The sequence below is a fragment of the Chiloscyllium plagiosum genome, unplaced genomic scaffold (assembly GCF_037043375.1).
Source record: "Chiloscyllium plagiosum isolate Xiang-an unplaced genomic scaffold, Cpla_swu_hap1 HiC_scaffold_11, whole genome shotgun sequence".
In the NCBI taxonomy this organism is placed as follows: domain Eukaryota; kingdom Metazoa; phylum Chordata; class Chondrichthyes; order Orectolobiformes; family Hemiscylliidae; genus Chiloscyllium; species Chiloscyllium plagiosum.
In genome coordinates, this window is record NW_028270149.1 from 55944761 (window position 1) to 55968433 (window position 23673).

The 23673-nt window shown below is 40.9% G+C and overlaps 1 protein-coding gene across 4 annotated transcripts in view; it reads left to right on the top strand.

The window, feature by feature from the left end:
• Window positions 1-23673, top strand: part of LOC122557199 (ecto-NOX disulfide-thiol exchanger 2) — a 223516-nt gene that overhangs the window by 46978 nt on the left and 152865 nt on the right. Inside the window, exon 1 of one of the 4 annotated variants that reach the window (XM_087992081.1) lies at window positions 18392-18410. The exons of the other annotated variants lie outside the window; for them this stretch is intronic. The gene's annotated coding sequence lies outside the window, so the exon portion shown is untranslated. Of the gene's footprint in view, window positions 1-18391; window positions 18411-23673 lie in introns of those variants that run through there. 4 annotated transcript variants of the gene reach the window in all.

The following is a 23673-nucleotide window of genomic DNA, read 5'->3' on the forward strand; positions in this document are numbered from 1 at the left end:
ATGTTATGTTGACATTAAGAGTAGAAAAAATGTCGGGATCCCTTAATATACGATCTGATAACCCGATATTTAAAAAAATGCCATGATTGGGCAGTTAGCATGGATTTATGAAGGAAAACAAATGACAAAATTGTTGTCAGTATGTTAGCTGTAGCAGAGATAAGAGAACCTGTGGATGTACTCTACTTGGATTTTCAGAAAATGTTTTAGTCAGGTCCAACATAGATCACTAAACAAAGGTGGAACATAGGAGAATGGGATCATAGAACATAGAACTGTACAGCACAAGAATGGGCCTTTCGGGCAGTGATGTTGTACCGAACACTACTGCTAAATTAAACTAATCCCTTCTGCCTGCCTTTGCTTCATGTCCCTCCATTCCTTGCATATTCATGTGCTAATCTAAAATTTTCTTAAATGCCTCTATCATATCTGCCTTCACCAGCATGAAAATGTATATAGGGTATAAGCAGGCAGGGAAAGAGTGAAGTTTTGAGTTTTGTGAAACAAGAGGTCCAGCTGAGCATGATTCAGATCAGATAAGAACTTGCATTTAACAATGGGGTGCTGGAGTAAGGATAATGGGTTAACAAGGTGGAAAAGTATTCATTATGTAGAGCCATTTAACAAGAGGAGGTAGTATTCAGTATGTGAGGTCAGTTTAACAAGGTGAAAAGTATTCATTGTGAAGCCAGTTATTCAATGTGTAACACCAGATGGCTTAATCTTTACTATTGATACTCATTGATTGTAACGGACACCCAATTAATATGTATGTTGTCTCATCTGGATGCTCCTCACTGTAAAATGACTATATAGTTCATTGAGAAATTGTTCTTCCAGAGAAGACTGTCAATTCATGTCTCTGTGCAAATGGGCAATCGTTCTCTTTCCCTCCAAGGCCCAGAATAAAGATGAAGGATGTAAAACTATTTTGTGTTTCTGAGCGTTTTGCTTTGACAAAAAAGGCGGGGGGAAGGGGGTGAGGTGGGAACGGAGCGACAAGCACCTTGGTAGCATGTTCCAGACTCCTACTGTTTTTGATGTAGAAAAGAATTTGCTCCTCACATCTCCTTTTGAACTGCCCCCCACCTTAAATGCATACCCCCTAGTTTTAGCCATTCAATTCTGGGAATTGTAGTGCCTCTGCCACTGCAGACAAAACAACCTGGGTTTTTCTAGCTGCTCCTTATACCCTCTAATACAGGCAGCTTCTTGGTAAACCTCTTCTGCACCCTCTCAAGTCTCCACATCCTTCCTGTAATGCAGCAACCACAATTGAACATAATACTGTAAATGTGGCCTCATTAAAGTCGTATAAAGCTACAACATGATATTCTGACTCTTATACTCCATTCCCCTACCAATAAAAGCCAATATACCATACAACTTCTTTCTCATCCTATCTACTTGTGAGGCCACTTTCAGGGTGCTATGAAGTTGAAACCCAAAATCCCTCTGTATGTCAATGCTGTTCAGGGTCCTGCCATTAACCTTATTCTTTTCCTTAAAATTTGATCTCCCAAAGTGAAGCATGTCATTCTTACCCAGATTAAACATGGATAATGTTCTGCTATGGATTGGGAATAGGATATGAGACAGAAAACACAGGTTAGGAATACAGTTATTCTCTGGATTACTGACTGTTATCAGTTAGGAACTACAAAGGTCATGCTTGGGCCCCTGCTGTTCATGAGTTATGTAAATGATTTGGAGGTGGTGACCAATTGTAATATTCCCAAATTTGTTGATTTACATAAAACTAGATAAAAATGTAAATTGGAAGGATGATGCAAGGAGTCTTCAGGAGGTCATGTTCTTACCCATTTATGCATGTTCATAGATAATTGGCTTTGATTCATTACAGGGAGAAAGTGAGTGCTGAAGAAGGGCTTATGCCCGGAACGTCGATTCTCCTGCTCCTCGGATGCTGCCTGGCCTGCTGTGTTTTTCCAGCACCACATTTTTCAATTTTGATTCATTACAGCCCACTAAGATAGTCTGAAGTAATTCACTTTGGTTAGAAAAAACAAAAAGAGAGGGAGCAAAGTTGGAAAGTGTTCAAATTCAAAAGGTCCTATATATCTGTATGAGTTGCTAAAAGGAGGTGTAGCAAACACTCAGCAACGAATAGTATGGTGTTTTTCACAAGGTGTTTTGAGTACAGCTGTTTGCTGCAATTGACTAGAGTCTGGATGAAACTGCACCTGGAGTATTGTGTATAATTTTGATTTCCTTATCTAAAGAAGACATACTTGCCATTGACAAAGTGCACTGGCGGTTCACCAAACTAGTCTCTTGGGGTTTTTTTTGAGGAGAGCTTGAGGAAACTGGGCCCATATTCTCTTAAGTTTCAAAAAATGAGACATGATCTCACTGAGACTTGTACCTTTTTTTTAACGGGTGTAATTAGATCATTCACCTGTAGATAGAAATTTTCCCCTGGTGAGTGAATGTGTAACAGGGGGCATAGTTTCAGGCTAAGGGATAAGCTATTTGTCACTGAGATTAAAAAAAATTCACTCAGAGGGTGGTCAATATTTGGAAATCCTCAGAGGGCTGTAATGAAACAAAGTCAGGCTTTGGCCCAGATTTTCCTTCCTCAGTAGTATGCGATGCAAAGAAATTTGATGCTATTAGTCATAGAGATGTACAGCATGGAAACAGGCCCTTCGGTCCAACCTGTCCATGCCGACCAGATATCCCAACCCAATCTAGTCCGACCTGCCAGTACCCAGCCATATCCCTCCAAATCCTTCCTATTCATATACCCATCCAAATGCCTCTTAAATGTTGCAATTGTACCAGCCTCCACCACATCCTCTGGCAGCTCATTCCATACACGTACCACCCTCTGCATGAAAAAGTTGCCCCTTGGGTCTCTTTTATATCTTTTCCCCTCTCATCCTAAACCTATGCCCTCTAGTTCTAGACTCCCCAACCCCAGGGAAATGACTTTGTCTATTTATCCTATCCATGCCCCTCATAATTTTGTAAACCTCTATGAGGTTACCCCTCAGCCTCCAACGCTCCAGGGAAAACAGCCCCAGCCTGTTCAGCCTCTCCCCATAGCTCAAATCCTCCAACCCTGGCAAAATCCTCGTAATTCTTTTCTGAACCCTTTCAAGATTCACAACATCTTTCTAACAGGAAGGAGACCAGAATTGCACGCAATATTCCAACAGTGGCCTGACCAATGTCCTGTACAGTCGCAACATGACCTCCCAACTCTATACTCTGACCAATAAAGGAAAGCATACCAAACGCCTTCTTCACTATCCATGCCGACCAGATATCCCAACCCAATCTAGTCCGACCTGCCAGCACCCAGCCATATCCCTCCAAATCCTTCCTATTCATATACCCATCCAAATGCCTCTTAAATGTTGCAATTGTACCAGCCTCCACCACATCCTCTGGCAGCTACCTGTGACTCCACTTTCAAGGAGCTATGAACCTGCACTCCAAGGTCTCTTTGTTCAGCAACACTCCCCAGGACCTTTCCATTAAGTGTATAAGTCCTGCTAAGATTTGCTTTCCCAAAATGCAGCACCTCGCATTAACCTGAATAAAACTCCATCTGCCATGTCTCAGCCCATTGGCCCATCTGGTCCAAATCTTGTAATCTGAGGTAACCCTCTTCGCTGTCCACTACGCCTCCACTTTTAGTGTCATCTGCAAACTTACTAACTGTACCTCTTATGCTCGCATCCAAATCATTTATGTAGATGACAAAAAATAGAGGACCCAGCACCAATCCTTGTGGCACTCCACTGGTCACAGGCCTCCAATCTAAAAAACAACCCTCCACCATCACCCTCTGTCTTCTACCTTTGAGCCAGTTCTGTATCCAAATGGCTAGTTCTTCCTGTATTCCACAAGATCTAACCTTGCTAATCAGTCTCCCATGTCGAACGCCTTACTGAAGTCTATAAAGATCACGTCTACCACTCTGCCCTCATCAATCTTCTTTGTTACATCTTCAAAAAGCTCAATAAAGTTTGTGAGACATGATTTCCCACGCACAAAGCCATGTTGACTCTCCCGAATCAGTCCTTGCCTTTCCAAATACATGTACATCCTGTCCCTCAGGATTCCCTCCAACAACATGCCCACCTCTGAAGTCAACTCACCATTCTATAATTCCCTGGCTTGGCTTTACCGCCCTTCTTAAACAGTGGCACCACGTTTGCCAACCTCCAGTCTTCCAGCACCTCATCTGTGTATCGATGATACAAATATCTCAGCAAGAGGCCAGCAATCACTTCTCTAGCTTCCCACAGAGTTCTCGGGGACACCTGATCAGGTCCTGGGGATTTATCCACCTTTAACCGTTTCAAGACATCCAACACTTCCTCCTCTGTAATCTGGACGTTTTGCAAGATGTCACCATCTATTTCCCTATAGTCTATATCTTCCATATCCTTTTCCACAGTAAATACTGATACAAAATATTCATTTAGCATCTCCCCCATTTTCTGTGGCTCCTTAGAAAGGCCACCTTGCTGATCGTTGAGGTGCCCTATTCTCTCCCTAGTTACCCTTTTGTCCTTAATATATTTGTAAAAACCCTTTTGGATTCTCCTTAATTCTATTTGCCAAAGCTATCTCATGTCCCCTTTTTGCCCTCCTGATTTCCCTCTTAAGTATACTCCTACTTCCTTTATACTCTTCTAAGGATTCACTCGATCTGTCCTGTCTATACCTGACAGATGCTTCCTTCTTTTTCTTAACCAAACCCTTAATTTCTTTAGTCATCCAGCATTCCCTATACCTCCAGCCTTCCCATTCACCCTAACAGGAATATACTTTCTCTGGATTCTCGTGATCTTATTTCTGAAGGCTTCCCATTTTCCAGCCGTCCCTTTACCTGCAAACATCTGCCTCCAATCAGCTTTCGAAAGTTCTTGCCTAATACCGTCAAAATTGGCCTTTCTCCAATTTAGAACTTCAACTTTTAGATCTGGTCTATCCTATTCCATCACTATTTTAAAACGAATAGAATTATGGTTGCTGGCCCCAAAGTGCTCCCCCACTGACACCTCAGTCACCTGCCCTGCCTTATTTCCCAAGAGTAGGTCAAGTTTTGCACCTTCTCTAGTAAGTACATCCACATACTGAATCAGAAAATTGTCTTGTACGCACATAAGAAATTCCTCTCCATCTAAACCCTTAACACTATGGCAGTCCCAGTCGATGTTTGGAAAGTTAAAATCCCCTACCATAACTACCCTATTAATCCTACAGATAGCTGAGATCTCCTTACAAGTTTGTTTCTCAACTATTAGGGGGTCTATAATACAATCCCAATTAGGTGACCGTCCCTTTCTTATTTCTCAGTTCCACCCAAATAACTTCCCTGGATGTATTTCCGGAAATATCCTCCCTCAGCACAGCTATAATGCTATCCCTTATCAAAATTGCCATTCACCCTCCTCTCTTGCTTCCCTTTCTATCCTTCCTGTAGTATTTGTATCCTGGAACATTAAGCTGCCAGTCCTGCCCATCCCTGAGCCATGTTTCTGTAATTGCTATGATATCCCAGTCCCATGTTCTTAACCATGCCCTGAGTTCATCTGCCTTCCCTGTTAGGTCCCTTGCATTGAAATAAATGCAGTCTAATTTATTAGTCCTACCTTGTCCCTGCCTGCCCTAACTGTTTGACCCTCTTCTGTTCTCAGCTATACCAGTCTCAAGATAGATCTCTTTCCTCGCTATCTCCCTGGGTCCCATCCCGCCCCCACCCCCCCCTCCCCCTCCCCCTCCCCCTCCCCCTCCCCACCTTACTAGTTTAAATCTTCCCAAGCAGTTATAGCAAATTTCCCTGCCAATATATTAGTCCCCTTCCAATTCGTCCTTCTCGTACAGTTCACTTCTACCCCAAAAGAGATTCCAATGATTCAAAAATGTGAATCCTTCTCCCATACACCAGCTCCTCAGCCATGCATTCATCTGCTCTATCCTCCTATTCCTTCCCTCACTAGCTCGTAGCGCTGGGAGTAATCTAGATATTATTACTCTTGAGGACCTCCTTTTTAAATTTCTGCCTAACTCTCTGTAATCTCCCTTCAGAGTCTCAACCTTTTCCCTTCCTATATCATTGGTTCCAGTGTGGACAATGACCTCTTGCTGGGCCCTCTCCTCCTTGAGAACATTCTGCACCCTCTCCAAGACATCCTTGATCCTGGCACCAGGGAAACAACATACCATTCTGCTTTTTCTCTGCTGGCTATAGAAACATCTGTCTGTACCTCTGACCACAGAATCCCCAAACACAATTGGTCTCTTTGAAACCGATGTACCTCTCGTTGCATTAGAGCCAGTCTCAATACCAGAATCTTGGCTGTTCGTGCTGAGTTCCCCTGAGAATCCATCACCCCCTACATTTTCCAAAACAGCATACCTGTTTGAAATGGGTATATCCACAAAAGACTCCTGCATTAGCTGCCTACCTTTCTTACCCTTCCTGGAGTTAACCCATCTATGTGACTGTATCTGAGACTTTTCCCCCCTTCCTATAACTGCCATCCATCACATACTGTTGCTGTTGCAAATTCCTCATCACTTCTATCTGTCTCTCCAACCGATCCACTCAATCTGATAAGATTCGCATCCAACAGCCTTTATGGCAGATACAATCCGCAGTAACCCTTAAACTCTCTTTAAACTCCCACATCTGACAAGAAGTACATATCACTGCAAAGGCCATTTTTGCTCCTTCGCAATCTACAGACCAAGAAAATAACACCGTCTTATTCCTCTACAAAACACTGCACCAGGTTAAATTAATAGCTGTGGCTTATATTTTAAGTTTAATCAAGAGACTTATCTCCTAAAACATATAATCAAGAAAGAACCCACTGTACTCACTAATACAGCCTTTCTTTTGGACAGACTTAAAACAACAATTAACTTATCTGATTCTGTGTTGTGAACTTTGCCCCCACTGGTTCCTCCAAGATTAGTTGTGAAATTCACTGTTTGTTAATTTTCCCAGATGCTCTCTGATGTCCAGCAACACTTGAATTCAAAAACAGCAAAGGCAGTAACTGTGCCGGTTCTCTCTCTCTCTCTCCTGTACTGTCCTCACCATGTGCTTCCTTTGTCTGTTCTTCTCCCTTTTAAAACTGCTGTTTTTTTTCCAAAGTTCCAGAACAATGTAAGGAATGCAATGGTGATGCCACTTCACCCTGGAAGGCACTGAAATATTCAACCCATGTTGATAATCCCATTATTCCAATTCTTAAAGCAGCACAGAACATTAACTCAAGAATTTTGATTTATTTGCCCCTAAATGTGCTTGAATGTTTACATGCGAATCATTAGGGGTCATCACCAGAGGCATAAGTCCACCACGCAAGGTAGATGAAGGCTTTATTGCAATACAATGGTCGTGACTCCCTCAGTGCTCCTTTCCAGCTGCTCCCAGCCTATCTTTCCATCTGAAATCAAAAGTGCTGGAGATCACAGTGGGTCAGGCAGCATCCATGGAGAGAAAGCAAGCTAACATTTCAAGTCTGGATGACTCTTCATCTAGACTCAAAATGTTAGTATGCTTTCTGTTTATGGATGCTGCCTGACTCGCTGTGATCTCCAACATTTTTATTTTGAGTATAGTTTCTAATATTTGCAGTAATTTGCTTCTATCTTTCCATCATCTTCTTGAGGGGGTTCCCTATTCCAAAGTTAATGGGACTGGGTTACTAGGGAAGAGCAAGAATCTTGGGGAACCAGAAATGAGTGAGAAGAGCTAGGAGAGATTGGAAGCTATCTAAAACTAATCCTCACATGCCTGAAATTGTGGACTTATCTCGTCTGTTGGTTCTTTGCAGCACTGAAAGCCAAAATAGCTTTCTTTTCATTGAGGCACTGCTGATTAAAGTATGCAAGAAATTTTAAAGATTATGAAAGCAGAAACCTGAACACATGCACCAGCAGGTTCATGAACAGCTTTTTACCAGCCATTATTGGAAGGATGTTATGAAACTTGGAAAAGGTTCAGAAGAGATTTGCATGTTGTTGCCAGGGTTGGAGGATTTGAGCTATAGGGAGAGGTTGGATAGGCTAAGGCTGTTTTCCCTGGAGTGTCGGAGGCTAAGGGGGTGACCTTATAGAGGTTTATAAAGTCATGAGGGACTTGGATAGGATAAATAGACAAGGTTTTTTTTCCCTGGGGTCAGGGAGCCCAGAAGTAGAGGGCATAGGTTTAGGGTGAGAGGGGAAAGAGATTTGAGGGGCAACTTTTTCATGCAGACGGTCGTATGTGTATGGAATGAGCTGCCAGAGGAAGTGGTGGAGGCTAGTACGATTGCAACATTTAAAAGGCATCTGGATGGATTTATGAATAGGAAGGGTTTGGAGGGATATGGACCGGGTGCTGGTAGGTGGGATTAGATTGGGTTGGGATATCTGGTCGGCATGGACGAGTTGGACCGAAGGGTCAGTTTCCATACTGTACATCAAAGTTTGGGAGAAGATTTGTGGCTCGGGTGCTTGTTGTTGTGGTTCTGTTCGCCGAGCTGGGAATTTGTGTTGCAGACGTTTTGTCCCCTGTCTAGGTGACATCCTCAGTGCTTGGGAGCCTCCTGTGAAGCACTTCTGTGATGTTTTCTCTGGCATTTATAGTGATTTGTACCTGCCGCTTCCGGTTGTCAGTTCCAGCTGTCCGCTGCAGTGGCCGGTATATTGGGTCCAGGTCGATGTGCTTATTGATTGATTCTGTTGGTTAAAAAAGATGTTATTTTTAAATAGTTGATTTTTTCATTTACAAATTTTGCATGTTTCCCTTTGTAATTTAGAAATTTCAAAAAGGAAGTGGTGGAATTACAGAATAGGTTAGTCAACATCATTAAAGAGAAACAAGTAATGATGGTTCAACTGTGTAACTTTCATGGATGAGAAATGCACAGGTATTTTGTAAGACTGCGAATGTAGAAAGAAATAAGATTCAGAGGAAAGGAGGAAGAGAACTACATATTGATCAAAAAGGGTGAATTAAGGTGATTTGTAAATAGCTAAATAAAAAAGACAGATACAAAGGATTAGTGAAGTCTGAAACTTCTCCAGTCTGGAAATCTATTGTTTGGAAACATGAACTCTCTGAACAGACCTAAGCAAGTAACAGACTTGTCACTTTACTGAGCCCATGCTTACTCAATTTGTTGCAGTGCCTGAACAATCAAGATAATTAACTCCTTATTGTGAGATGTAATATTTTTGGGAGTACACTTGTGGGGTAAGTACCCTAGAGCAGGTATTAAGTAGTAGTATTAAAATGTTAAATGAAATGCTTAGCTTATTTTATGAAGAGATTAAGCAGTTTAGGCCTATGTTTTCTCAACTTTAGAAGGATGAGAGGAGATCATATATATAAGATGCTAAAGTGTATTGATAAAGTAGACATAAAGCAGATGTTTCCCTTTGTGAGGCAAGCCAGAACAAGAGGTTATTGTTTTAGGGTAAGGGGTGGCAGTTGAGATTGTGATGAGCGCAGCCATGGTTGTATTAAATGGCAGAGCAAGCTCCAGAGACTGAATTGTTTACTTCTGCTACCAGTTCTTGTTTTCTTAGATTCATATAATTCAAATGCTGTGGGTATTACAAGGCTTGTGTTCCATGATAGGAGACATTTTGAACATCAGAGATTTTGTCAGGGTGCTCCATTTTGAACATGAGAATTCCTGTAGCTCACCCACTGTAGTGCACTGGTATGGTTTTATCAACAGTACAAAATAAAGTAGTTTCATTAATTCAGATAGCCTTTTTTTTCAAAAAAATTTAATTGGCCTGATGACATTTGCTTACTTACAATAATATTGCATTGGCAGACTAACAGGATGATGTGTGCTGTTTTGTAATGTCTTTTCCACTGATATATTGAATTTGGATAGATCTATTGCACTTCACTGAAGAATAGAACTAATTATTTGAAAATCATTAACAAAATTAATGGAACTGTACAATTCCAGGACTCTTTGTTTTTGGAAAATATTTTCTTAAAAAAGCTCAATGATCAATTATTTGATGAATTCTCTTTTTCAAATCAGATCTCATTACCTTGTATATTCGTGCGGCTGATGAAACACATGCTAATTGCAGATTTGCTGTTTTGGTTTGGTATTAATAATTTCTTCATTCCTTTGTTTATATTAACTGCATGAGAAATGATACATTAGAATCATAACCATTGACCAATATTACAACGTACTTGGATTTTTTTTTGCCTTTGTTTAGTTTTAAATTGCACAATATATAATTTGTCCACAATATGTCACATTGTGTTCGGTTCTATTGTTTCACTAAGCTTTGGTAAATAGAGAACAGGGATGACACAAAGATTATAATCATTCTATTTCCTTAAGTGAATAAGCAATGAAGCTACGTCCAGGAATTCCTGTTCGAACTATAAGCATAAGCTTCATATTGATTATTTTTGTTTTACCACTTGAAGCAAAAATCTTGCAAAAGCTTTTGCTTGTCATTAAGTAAGTAATGATTAATGAAGCTTAATCTATTTATTTAATATTTCCATGCTGTGTGAATTCTGAAAATTAATAAGTTCAAGTATTTAAAGTTTGATTTTTCAATCTGTAACTCAAGCTTTTAAAAGTTTTTTTTGTTTTTAAGCACCAATGAGTGTTGGCCTGGTCCTTTAAACCAGAATATTTAATACAAGAAGAAGCTTAAAGGACTGCCTATGGTTTACTAATTGGAGAAACTGCTAAGCTAAAGAGGTTTTCTCTCCTTGGACAAGTTTTTTGGTTCACGCCTGATTGATAAAGGTTTAAAGCATGTTTCTCTTAACAGAAATTATAACGGTTTTGTCTTTAAAATGCGGTGACATGTAATTTTTGATTTCCAATTTTCTAATTTTAATTGTACCACTTCTTAAAGCTTTGTCCAGTGCACATGTTCTTGTTCAGGAAAATAGGAGTAAGGTCTTTGTTAAGATTTTATCCTGCCCTACTCCCTGTCTTTGTCCAAGAAAGTTGAAGCCAATTATTTTTGCCCTAACTAATCCATCACAGAATAGGAAACCAAACTCAGAAACTATTAACAGTGACTTGATAAAGTACTACATATTGTGATGCCTTATCCAAATAGGAGGTTTTAATATGCCTCATTGCATGGACTATGTTTGCCACCGTTTTATTAAAGAATGCATTTGTGCATCTAGTAGGTTCACATTTTCTTTGCTTAATGTTTTGTGTAGAATGTCTTGAAACTTAGGAGCCTTAAGCTTTCTTAAAAGCATATTGCCCTGACTTTGGTCAAAAATTAGCCTTTTTTTCTCTTGTACAAATGGACAAAAGATTCCTTAGAATCAGTAATGGCCAAACTTTTGTGGTCACTGCTGAAGGAAACTTGCATCCCATTTGCCTTGCTGAAAGATATCTTTAAGGTTTTGCGAATCCGTTTTCCAGCTGACTGCCATGCCACCAGACGTAGCCAAGTTATTCACAGATTTCAGCAAACAATAATAATTACGCTTTAGTTAAACCTTAAGTTATAATACTGCCACTGTGCAAAGCTGGAGCAGCATGGTGGCTCAGTGGTTAGCACTGCCACCTCAGTACCAGGAACCGAAGTTTTATTCGAGCCTCAGTCTGTGTGGAGTTTGCACATTCTCACTTTGTCTGCGTGGATTTCCTCCCACACTCTAAGATGTGCAGGTTAAGTGGTTTGGCCAATAGTGTTCAGGGATGTGCAGACTATGTTGATTAGCCATGGAAATGTGGGGTTATACGGATAGGGTAAGTGGGTGTGTCTTGGTGGGATACTCTTTAGAGGGTCAGTTTGGATTGGTTGGGCCAAATAACATATTTCCACACTGTGGGTATTCAGTGATTTCATGTCAGTTCTGTGTACCAGTTGAAAAAAGCACACCAGCAATATGGTAAGAAGATCAGTGATCATCTGTGCTCTGCAAGGGTAAGAGCTGCAATCTCATCTTTGCTACCTCACATTCTCAGTGTCATCATTTACCCTAATCCTACCATTGCACATGTTTATACAACACCCCAACTGCCTATCTGTAATCCTTGAACTATTTGCACTTGACCTGCTGGACTAACCATGGCCCAACCTTGGGACTGTAAAGACTGTAAGGATCAAATGCCAGATTGACCTTGACCAACTCCTTGTAGTATAATTGGATTAGCCCCTTAACTGACTACCATCCCCCAAGAATGATAACTAATGACTGCCCCCTGCTTTGTGTTTTACATATGGCCATTTGCTTGAAGTATGTGCAATATGTTTGCCACATAAACAGCTGACTCATGCTGTCAGTCTGACATTGACAGTAACATGTGCACTCCTTGTAGTCTTTTTGTTCCGTGCTCCCGACCATCACATGTCTAAAAAGCAAGGCAAGCCACAGAGGCTGGCACCCTGTAGCTGTGCACCAAAGATACTGTGTGGTAAGAAAGCAATGCGAGCCACGCAGAAGCTAGCGACCCAGAAGTCAGTGCTAAACATAAGAACAGAAGCAGGTCACTCAGCGAGTCGAGCCTGCCTACCAATAAACACAATCAAGCTCTTGAATACCTTTTACTCATCCCATCCCTATAACCTTATGTTCCTGTCATGTCAAACTTTTATTAATCTCTAAACATACTGAAAGATTGAGCTTCCATTAAACTCTGTGGCAGAGAATTTCTAAGGTTCACAATAGTCTGAGATTTAAAAAAATTCTCCTCTTCTCAGATATAAATGGCTTCCTCACTATTTTTAAATAGTCTCCCATGGCTCAAGACTCCCCAGTGTGTGGAATCAACTTACCTGCATCTAATTCTATGTATCCCTTTAAGTTCCTTGTAGGTTCCAATTAGATCAGCTCCTATTTTTCAAAACCTTAGAGGATGCAAGCCTAATCTCTCCAAATGATTGTCTTAGGAACATACCTAATGAGCATTTGTTGGATTCCCTTTTCGGCGATAATGTCTTTCCTGAGTTAAGGAGACTAAAACTGTACGTAAAACTCCAGGTGCATTCTAGCAAAGCTCCTAGACAATTGAAGCAAGTCTCTACTTCTTCTGTATTTAAATCCTCTTGCAACAAAGGCTAACATTCCACTAACCATCCTGACATCTTGCCTCAACCGCATGTTAATCTTCATTGAATTATTGACAAGGGCACTTAGGTCCTTTTGTACATCTGCATTTTCCAGTCACTTACCTTTTAAGAAATACTCTGCACATCTGTTTTTCACTGAAATTAGTGAGCTTTTGCTAAGAAAGCTATGTGTAGTTTAGAGAAGCTGACAGCCTCTGAGTGAGTGCTAAGCAAGCAAGCTAAGAGCCATTGATACATCCCATGTAGATGCTGGGGATGCATGTCATTGAACACAGAGCAACCTGGCAGAAGTGTGGAAGTTCTAGGCACTTCTCAGCTTCAATGGCTGAAGTTGTATGAAGATTTGTCTGAGTACAGGTCTGCTGATGTCATGATACTGGCAAACAATCAATGTTGATTTGCATGGATTGTGGAGGCCAGTGGCCCCGGAGATGCAGGCACATTGTTGTGAAGAAGCAATTACATAATGGCTGGAATGAGTGTTTGGCAAGCTGCAAAGCTTGATACCTGCTTTAATTTATATATCGAAAATTTGTGTTGTCTAATTGCTTTGGGATGAAAGGAGAATTAGGAATGGCATATAAACAAGGCAAATTGGGCTTTAAATGAGATGCAAATGCATGGAAATAAGGCAGTTAATGCTCAATGGTAAGATTCTGAAGTTGCCATTTCACACTTGAGGGAGAAAATCTGAAAATAATTTCTCAACAGGAATTCTCTCTATTTCAGTTCTCACTGTGTTTTCCCACCTTTTGTGCGATTGCTTATATCATATCAGGAAGGGGAAATTCCATTCCTAGTCTTCATCGCTGCATATGTAAATACCAGAAATCACTGCTCCATTATACAAGTAGATTTTACTGGCTTACTGTTAATTATCTACACAAAATCTTTGTCAGCCTGTACAGCTTTCATGACAGTAGCTTACTTGACGCATTGGTTGCTGTGGATTTTAAGATTAGTTTAAGGCTATTTGGATGTGGTAAAGTTGTCCTTAATATCGGCTAAAAGATAGTCTGTAACCATGATGGAAAAATAACAACTCCAATTCTTTTAATGATGTGGAGGTGCCAGTGTTGGACTGGAGTGGATATTAAAAATCACACAACACCAGGTTGTAGTCCAAGATCCTGTGTCTTATGATCCTGCTCCCCAGTTACCTGATGAAGGGGCAGCACTCTGAAAGCTAGTACTTCTAAATAATTCTTTAAATGTCATTGTAACGTCCAGAATTGCTGTATAACCAACTTTTCCAGTTTTGTCACCTATTGGTAGGCATAAGTAGCAGCTAACTTGTACGTATATAATAACTTTAGTGACCAGTTAATTTTTTAGTTGAGAATGAATATTATGAAGGCAGGTTATCCGATGAACTCAGTTTTCTTCAAATGGTATGATGTGATCTATTTGGTTCACCTGTATGGGTACCATTAGATCATTAAGTATTTTCTCAGTGTCATGCCGAGTTTTTCTTGCATGGGCTTAAGGACAGGATAGGAGCTTAAATCTACAATATTCCGATAATATTACACTGATGCTGATTTGTCCATATTTAATATGTCATATTAAATCTTCCAAGAGTTTCAGGGAGATTGGTTATTAGATTTTTGAGGCAGGACATAATCATCCTCTGTCTCTTACTACATTCTGTCTATACAGAATAATTCTCAGAATAGATTTATAAAATCGTTCTCAGATGCCTGCAGTCCCCAAAGAATTGCATTGATATTGATTCCTAGTTTCTCTGAAAAGATGATAGATCATTTCTTGAACTATTTTCTTATAAACAGAGGGGATTTGCAAAACCACTTAAAAGTCCCTCATTAGATAACTTAGAAACAAAATCATGTTTCAAAACTAGTCAGCTTTGTTGAAACTCCTTTGTTGATTTTCCTCTGTAGATTTTTCTCTAGGTCAGCTTCAGTGTGCTGCTGCACAAATGTCTTATGGACAAGTACTTTCAGAGAGCCATTCGGCTAGCAGTCTATACTTTGTGTTCTTGGCAGTCCTTCCCTTAACTGTTCAAAATGTCCAGTTTTATACCCCTAAACATGGGATGTCATCAAAACATTAAATTCAAAATTGATTGGATTTTGGTATCTGTGGCATAATTTAAATTGATTGGGCGAGTTTGAATTTGTTTTTGTTCCATGGCAACGCAACTCCAGCTATTTGAGATGGGGGAAGATACTAAACAAGTATTTTGCATCAGTGTCTTCTGTGGAGAAGGTCATAGAGGATATAGAATGTAGGGAAATAGACGGTGACATCTGGAAAAATATACATATTACATGGAGGAAGTGCTGGATGTCTTGAAACGCATAAACGTGGATAAATCCCCAGGACCTGATCAGGTGTACCCGAGAACTCTGTGGGAAGCTTGAGAAGTGATTACTGGGCCCCTTACTGAGATATTTGTATTATCGATAGTCACAGGTGAGGTGCCAGAAGACTGGACGTTCGCTAATGTGGTACCACTATTTAAGAAAGATGGTAAGGACAAGCCAGGGAACTATAGACCGATGAGCCTGACCTCAGTGGTGGGCAAGTTGTTGGAGGGAATCCTGAGGGACAGGATGTACATGTATTTGGATAGGCAAGGACTGATTAGGGATAGTCAACATGGCTTTGTACGTGGGAAATCATCTCTCGTGAACTTGATTTGAGTTTTTAGAGGTAACAAACAGGATTGATGAGGGCAGAGCGGTAGCGGTGATCTATATGGACTTCAGTAAGGCGTTCAACAAGGTTCCCCATGGGAGACTGGTTAGCAAGGTTAGATCTCATGCAATACAGGGAGAACTAGCCATTTGGATACAGAACTAGCTCAAAGGTAGAAGACAGAAGGTGGTGGAGGAGTGTTGTTTTTCAAACTGGAGGCCTGTGACCAGTGGAGTGTCACAAGGATCAGTGCTGGGTCCACTAATTTGTCACTTATATAAATGATTTGGATGTGAGCACAGGAGGTACAGTTGGTAAGTTTGCAGATGACACCAAAATTGGAGGTGTAGTGGAAGCGAAGAAGGTTACCTCAGATTACAACAGGATCTTGATCAGATCGGCAATAGGTTGAGGAGTGGCAGATGTAATTTAATTTAGATTAATTTAGATAAATGTGAGGTGTGCTGCATTTTGGGAAAGCAAATCTTAGCGGGACTTCTATACTTAATGGTAAGGTCCTAGGGAGTGTTGCCGAGCAAAGAGACCTTGGAGTGCAGGTTCATAGCTCCTTGAAAGTAGAGTCGCAGGTAGATAGGATAGTGAAGGTGGCGTTTGGTATGCGTTCCTTTATTGGTCAGAGTATTGTGTAAAGGAATTGGGAGGTCATGTTGCAGCTATTCAGGACATTGGTTAGGCCACTTTTGGAATACTGCGTGCAATTCTGGTCTCCTTCCTATCGGAAGGATGTTGTGAAATCTGAAAGGGTTCAGTAAAGATTTACAAGGATGTTGCCAGGGTTGGAGGATTTGAGCTATAGGGAAAGGTTGAATAGGCTAGGGCTGTTTTCCCTGGAGCATTGGAGGCTGAGGAGTGACTTTTAGAGGTTTGTAAAATCATGACGGGCTTGGATAGGATAAACAGACAAAATCTTTTCCCTCATGTATTAGAGGGCATAGGTTTAGGGTGAGAGGGGAAAGATATAAAAGAGGCCTACGGGGCAACTTTTTCACGCAGAGGGTGGTAAGTGTACAGAATGAGCTGCCAGTGGTGGAGGCTCGTACAATTGCAACATTTAAAAGGCATCTGGATGGGTATATGAATTGGGAGGGTTTGGAGGGATATGGGCCGGATGGTGGCAAGTGGGATGAGATGAGATTGGAATAGCTGGTCGGCATGGACAAGTTGGACCGACTGGTCTGCTTCCGTGCTGTACATCTCTATGACTATTTGTTTCATCAATGTGTTACATTTTTAAATTGTTGAGGTCACTGTGTGCTTTCAATGAGTCCTTGCTAGCTTCCTCTCCCTCTCTCTCTTTTAAAGGCACAGTACACAGATACACCTTCATAACAGTAAAGAATCTCTCTCAGTCAGCCTTAAAAAAAATTTAAAATTCTACATAATTACCTTTTCAGGGAATTCCAAGGACACTCTATCCTCAGAGAAAAGGTCCCTCCAACCAAATTACATCCTTTGCCACCCTCAAAGTGAACAAGTTAACAGTTTTTTTTGTTGGGGATGTGGGTTGACAGGAGGTGGTAATCCAACCCTCTAACTCAGCATCGCCCTCATGAAACTGTTCTACCTGTCCACCTTCCATCCCACCTATCCACTCCAATCGATCACCATCACCCCCCCTTCATCTACCAATCGCATTCCCAGCTATCTTCACCCTAGCCCCATCTCCTCCCATTTATCTCTCATCCCACTTGGTGCCTGCCCAGTCCCCACATTCCTGATGAAGAGCTTATACTCAAAATGGCAACTTTCCTGCTCCTTGGATGCTGCCTGACCGGCTGGGCTTTTCCAGCACCACACGTTTTGACTCTGATCTACAGCAGCTGCAGTCCTCACTTTCTCCCAGTAGGTGGTAATCAGCAGGAAACTTCTTTGCCTATGCTTATCCTGATGCCATGAAACTACATGAAGTCCAAGTTTAATTCCAAGGAGTCCCAAGGCAACTTTCTTCCTACAACTAATGGGGCATGACATACCCAGGGTTGTAATAGTGTTTTATTTTACATTTTAGATTTCCTACAGTGTGGAAACAGGCCCTTCAGCTCAACCAGTCCACACCGACCCTCTGAAGAGTAACCCACCCCAACCCATCTTCCTCTGACTAATGCACCTAACACTATGGGCAATTTAGCATGGCCAATTCACTTGACCTGTACATCTTTAGATTGTGGGAGTAAACTGGAGCACCTGGAGGAAACCAACGCAGACACGGGGAGAACGTGCAAACTCCACACAGACAGTCGCCAGAGGCTGGAATTGAACCTGGCACCCTGGTGCTGTGAGGCATCTGTGCTAACCACTGAGCCATTGTTTCTTTATAAAGTATAAATTTAAAGGCATAAATAAGTCATGCTGTTGCTTGACTATTGGGACACTTTGGCACAAGCCCTCACATGTCAATAAGGAGGACTTTACAAGGTTGACAGGATGGATTTGTGAATGTCGTTGATGCCTAGGTCAATTCTGGGTGGTCGTGTTAAGTTCTTTTCCCGAGGTTTCACACACGAGATGCAATCTGCACACACCAACTTCAGCAAACAGTTAACGTTTATTAAAGGCTGTACAAGCTAGGTGACCCCTTTGACCCTCTTCACAGGCATGCAAAGTCAAGTCAGAGAGGCCCTGAACAAAGAAAACACATCCCCTTTATACAGGTCAGTTGATAATGCTCACAGATACTCTGGTAACTTCCCCCCCACCCCATAACCACATATTATTCCAGGTACAATGGTAGGATGAGATCATCCTTGGAGATAATGCAAATGTTAAATGCCCAGTCCTGGGGAATAGTTATGCAGACAATTTCCTGACTCAGTGATTCCTCAAGACAATGTAGGTGTGATATGTCCTAGCTTTAGGGGATGTTTATGAAAGCATTTCTGAATTGAAGGGACTGAATGATAGTTTAACTTGATAATAGTAGGAGAGTAGTAGCAAATGACTGTCTAAATGGAGTGGGAGTCATTCGCATTTCTGCATGAATGTTGTCCCCACTCACTTCCAAAATGTTTAGTCAGTGCAGTTTAACCCTTTAATATTACATTAAATGTCCAGAGAGATAGTCCAATTTAATCTTTTAACATTCGCCTACTTGATTTCATTCTCATTTAAAACTAGCCTTTTAATTCCAGATGTTTTCATTCATACTCATGTCCCCAGATCATTAGCGTGAGCCCCTGGATTACTGGACCACCAAGTACAATATAACGGTGGCTACACTTCAAAATCATTTCATTCACTACGAAGTCCTTTGGAAGTTTTAAGTGCTTTTAACAAATAAGTCTTATCTAAAAGTCCAACTCACTCACAAATACCTTTCAAGGAATGAAACCCCCCCCACTTCTTATTCAACATGATTAACAGAATACCTGTACTCCAGTTCCAGTTTCAGGAGCAGGAGAATCGACGTTTTGGGCATGGGCTGAAGGAGGGCCTTCCTGAAGAAGGGCCCATGCCCGAAACGTCGATTCTCCTGCTCCTTGGATGCTGCCTGACCTGCTGCGCTTTTCCAGCAACACATTTTCAGATATAAAATTTAACAAGGTGAACTTCTATGTGTGTCTGGTTTAAATTAACAGAGGGCTTTACCCTATGTCATGACATTGCCAAAGCAATGAAAGATTGTCGGAGGTTGTTGCCTGTCTCTGAGAGACAACAATACATTCATAGACTTACATAGACTTAAGAGTAATCTAGGTTTGTTCAGTATATCGTAGCAGTTGCATGACACTATGATCTTGTGCTATTCATTCTGTGTCTTATAATCCTGCCCCACTAGCTACCTGACAAATGAGTAGCGCTCCAAAAGCTGGTACTTCCAAATAAACCTGGTGGACTATAACCTGGTATTGTGCTTTTTAACTTTGTCCACCCCAGTCCAACACTGGCTCCTCCTCCTCTTACAGCAGAGACACTCCGAGCCCTGTAAAACCACAATTCATTTATAAAGTATTTAAACAGCTAACACACACTTTTAATGATGAGAGGTATCTCAATCACTGTCTTTCACTACCCTAAATTTTCTAAATAAGACCAAACATTGTTTTCTGGGAGAATTCGCAGCTGGCCAGGCTGAAGTTCTGTTCCATGTCTTCACCACACCTGATGTAGTGTACTACTTGCATACTGGTAATCTTCAAAGAGTTACTGAGCAAAGGGATTTCTTTGGGTTCTTTATACGTAAGAGTCTGTGCTAAGTGTGTGCCTAATTTGGAATTAAATGTGCACGTAACCAATCCTGAACATTTTGTCCAAATGCATGTCTTTTTTGGACTTATCCATGCATGTGAACAATCCTGAATGTCTTTGTCCAAATGTACTTCTTAACTGGAAGAGACAGCAGTTCCTGATTTCCCGTAGTTTTAACTCTTAGTAACCTGACTGACTCAGTGTAATTCCATTCACATAACAGCATATTATTACATCTCTTATCAGTTCCTGTTACCTTCAGCCTTATCCGACAAGGTATGCAATGTAGAGTTTAGATTAAAATGATATTATTGAATGGTGGAACAGGCTAAAAGGTGTAAATGACTTAGTTTTGTTATTTGTTTGTATGTCTTCACTGTTCTCCAGCAAGAGAGATTAGTGGCTTGGTAGTACTGCACCAATGATTGTTGTCCAAGACCTGAAGGACCTCTGCTGGATTGGGTCTGTGGCAGGTGGTGAGGGAGCCAACAGGAGAGAAAAATCTACTTGACCCTTACCCATATCAATCCACCTGTCGCAGATACACCTGTCATTGATAGTAGCATTAAGAGTGACCACTGCAGTCCTTGTGGAGACAAAGTCAGTTCCATCTTCACCTTGAGGATACTATCAATCAAGTTATGTAGCACTATCACTTTATTACATAGGACAGACTTGGAACAAATCTAGCAACTCAAACCTAGACATCCCATGAAGCACTGTGGACCATGAAGAACAGCAGAATTGTATTCAGCCACAATTTGTAGGTTTATTTTCCTGCATATTCCGCATTGCACCATTGCCAGATAACTCTGGTTCACTAAAGGGCATGAGTGCATGTCAGGAGCAGCACTTAGAAATTTGATGTCAACCTGATGCATCTACAAGGGTAGATGCAGCAGACAGGAGTAAATGGTCCCTCAACCAATGAAGCTCTACAATCCTTCATCATTCAGTCATAAATAGTTGTAGACAATAAACTAAAGGGAAGACAGCTCGACAAATATTCCCATCCTACATAATGGAGAAGTCCAGCACTTCAGTGCAAAAGTCAAGGCTGAACCATTTGGATCCCTCCTCCAGAAGTGCAGAGTGAATAATGTATCTTGGCTTCTGCATCACAAATTCCAGTCCCCTGAATTTGATTTACTTTATGCGACATTAAGAAACGGCTGAAAGAATGAATAATTCTGGTTGCCACATTACAGGAAGAATGTGGTGGCTCTGGAGAGGATGCATAAGAGGTTTACCAAGATGCTGTCTGGATTAGGGGTCTGAGCTGCAAGGAGAGGCTAGAAAAACTCAGGTTGTTTCCTCTTGAGTGGCAGAGGCTGAGGGGAGACCTTCATAGAACTTTATAAAATTGAGGTGCATAGATAGGGATTACAGTCAAAATCTTTTTCACAGAGTTGGTATGTCTAATACTAGGAGGTAAGCTTTAAGGCGAAATGGGGCAAGTTCAAAGGAGAGGTGAGGGACAGGTTTTTTACAGAGTGATAGTGTGGGATACACTGCCAGCAGTGGCAGTGGAAGCAGATATAATAAGGGCATTTAAAGGACTTTTAGATAAGCACAAGAATATGCAGGGTTAGAGAGATGTGGAGTGAGGTAAACAGAAGAGATTAGGTCCATTTGGTGTCATGTTTGGCACAAATTCCTGTGTTGTGTTCTATGTGATGACTAAGAGTTCTGGCAATATTCCAACAATATTACTGACGATTTGTGCTGTAGAACTAACCGTGATTCCGAGTCATACAGTTGTACAGCATGAAAACAGACCCTTTGATCCAACTCATCCAAATATCTTAAATTAACCTAGTCCCATTTGCCAGCAGTTGGCCCATATCCTTCTAAACTTTTCCTATTCATGTAGCCATCCAGATTTAAATATGAAGTGTACCAGCCTCCACCACCACCATTCCATACACCCACCACTCTCTGAATGAAAACATTGCCCTTTAGGTCCCCTTTAATTCTTTCTCCTCTCACCTTGAACCTATTCGCTCTATCTTTGGACTCCACTGTCCTGGAAAAGGACATTGGCTGTTCACCCTATCCATGCAATGTTATCAAGCACTCTTGCTCTGTAATGACCTGCTCACTGGCACTCAACCCCTAACCTCATTATTTTGATCAATACGTGGTCAAAAGAGCTAAATTCGAGAGATAAAGTTAGTGTAATTGCCCTTGACGTCAAGGCAGCATTTGACTGAGTATACCATCAAGTCCTATCAAAATTGACATTATTGGAAACTGAGGAAAGTTCTCTGATGTATGGAGTCAAATCTAGCATAAAGAAAGATGATTGTTAGTTGTTGGAGCTTGTGGTTCCAGGAGATGACTTAAGGAATTTGTAATGGTAGTATCCTAGGCCAAATTGTAATCAGCTACTTGATTAATTTCATTCTTTGATCATAAGGTCATAGCTGGGGATATTTGTTGTTGTTAGTACCACTTTGAATACCATTCGTAACTCCTCAAATATTAAAGTAGTATATGTTCATGGCAATCTGGAAGACATCCAGGTGTAGGCTGATGCGGGTGGCAAATAAGATTGATGCCACACAATTGTCAGGTAATGATATCTCCAAAACATAAAATTCTAACCATTATCCGTTGATTTTAGGTGTTCCCATAAATGATTTCTCCACTATAAATATCCTTTGATTTCCATTGAACAGAAACTGAATTAGATCAGCCAAATAAATACCGTAGCACCAAGAGCAGGTCAAAACTGGAAATTCTGTGGCGGGTAGCTCACATTTTAACTCCTCAATAGCTGTCCACCGTCCACCAGGCATATGTCAGTGCTGCTCTAATATATTTCATGAGGTTCAATGCCATTCTGAACAAAGCAGCCCTCTTGGCATTTTAATCCACCTTCTGCATTCACTTCCTTCACCACCAGCACACAACATCAACAGTTCTTACCATCTAGAAGACGTACTGTCGTAATGCAATCAGACCTCTGATCGCTAGCTCAGAATAGACAAGAGCAACTGATGCATTGTAACCCTAACCCAATAGCAAGATCCCTCGAAGTCTCTCACCATTCTGTCTTGGAATTATTATCACTATATTATCATTCCTTCACTATCAGTGGAACTTTCTCTGTAACTGCACATGTGGGCATTCCTACATCCAAAAGATTTCGAGAGCAGTTCGTGACCACCTGTTCAACGACAGTTAGGGATATGCAATAAATGAAGGCCTTGCCCACAAAGCACAATCGCAGAAATGAGAAAAATGTGGTAGGCATTGAATGCTAAGCAAGGTACTACAGACAATGGGGTAATCTGTTTTAGTAATGTTGGTTGTCAGATGATTGTTTCCTATGTACCTGCTCATGTATGATGAAATCCTAATGGAAGATGATCCTCCATTTAGTGTCTCATTTGAAAGCTGGGTCTTTCAACAGTGCACTGCTGATGAGATATAAACCTGGATATATGCTGAAGTGTTTTTAGAGTGGTATTTAAACGCATAAGCTTCCTTCTCACAGGAGTGTACACTTCCAATTGAAACACTGTAGTCTGGTGCCAAAAATGAGCAAACATTTTTCTTGAAAGCCTTTAATAAATCAAGTAACATAAACAAAATAAAGTCATAAAAGGTTCATTATGTAACTGCATATCTACATCACACAACTGTTTTGATTTAATAATCATAATATTTTTTATCATAACAGAATTGTTTTCAATTAGTTAAACCATGGTTTATGTTCTAACA